We start from the raw sequence: 637 nt of genomic DNA, 5'->3' as shown, positions 1-637 counted from the left end.
CCTGATCATTTATGTATACATTTGTCTATATCTATCTCGATTCGTTTTGGCTGTTACAAACAACCGTTATGTGAACAAAATTAATATACCCTTGTGCACAAGTGCGCTCGGGTATAAAAACCGTTATGTGCAAAATTTTAGTAAAATGACTTCAAAACTGAGGGAGTTATTTATAAAATAGTGTAACGTAGCTTCGCCTACGCCACAATAACATACTCGACATCACCCTAGCATACGCCTTACAACTGCACATAAGTGCAAATATATAAACATACATACATACATACTGGGAGACGTACACACAAACTAACATACCAACGAGACTAAAAGCACCCCTATGTACATACATACATGCATACATACGCATACACGAAGCTGGCATAGTAAGCACATACAAATTTCGCAAACGCCAACTTGGATAATCATGCGGACCAACATATGGAAGAAATTCGCTACACAAAACACATAACGCGGAATCATGGTGTAATAATAGGTTCATTCCTTATCTTTTTGGACTAAAATCTGAAAAGTGTCAAAATGTCAGAGCGTAAGCAAAATGCGCTCACTAAAAGAGAATAACGAGAAAAGTAAAGGAACGCAAAAAACCAAATTTTTAGTCCAAAGAAGGGCAACAACA

This window comes from Rhagoletis zephyria, unplaced genomic scaffold (assembly GCF_001687245.7).
Source record: "Rhagoletis zephyria isolate East Lansing unplaced genomic scaffold, Rhagoletis_zephyria_1.1 Rzeph_scaffold_05953, whole genome shotgun sequence".
In the NCBI taxonomy this organism is placed as follows: Eukaryota; Metazoa; Arthropoda; class Insecta; order Diptera; family Tephritidae; genus Rhagoletis; species Rhagoletis zephyria.
The sequence above is the reverse complement of the archived record's forward strand: the minus strand, read 5'-3'. Positions refer to the sequence as shown.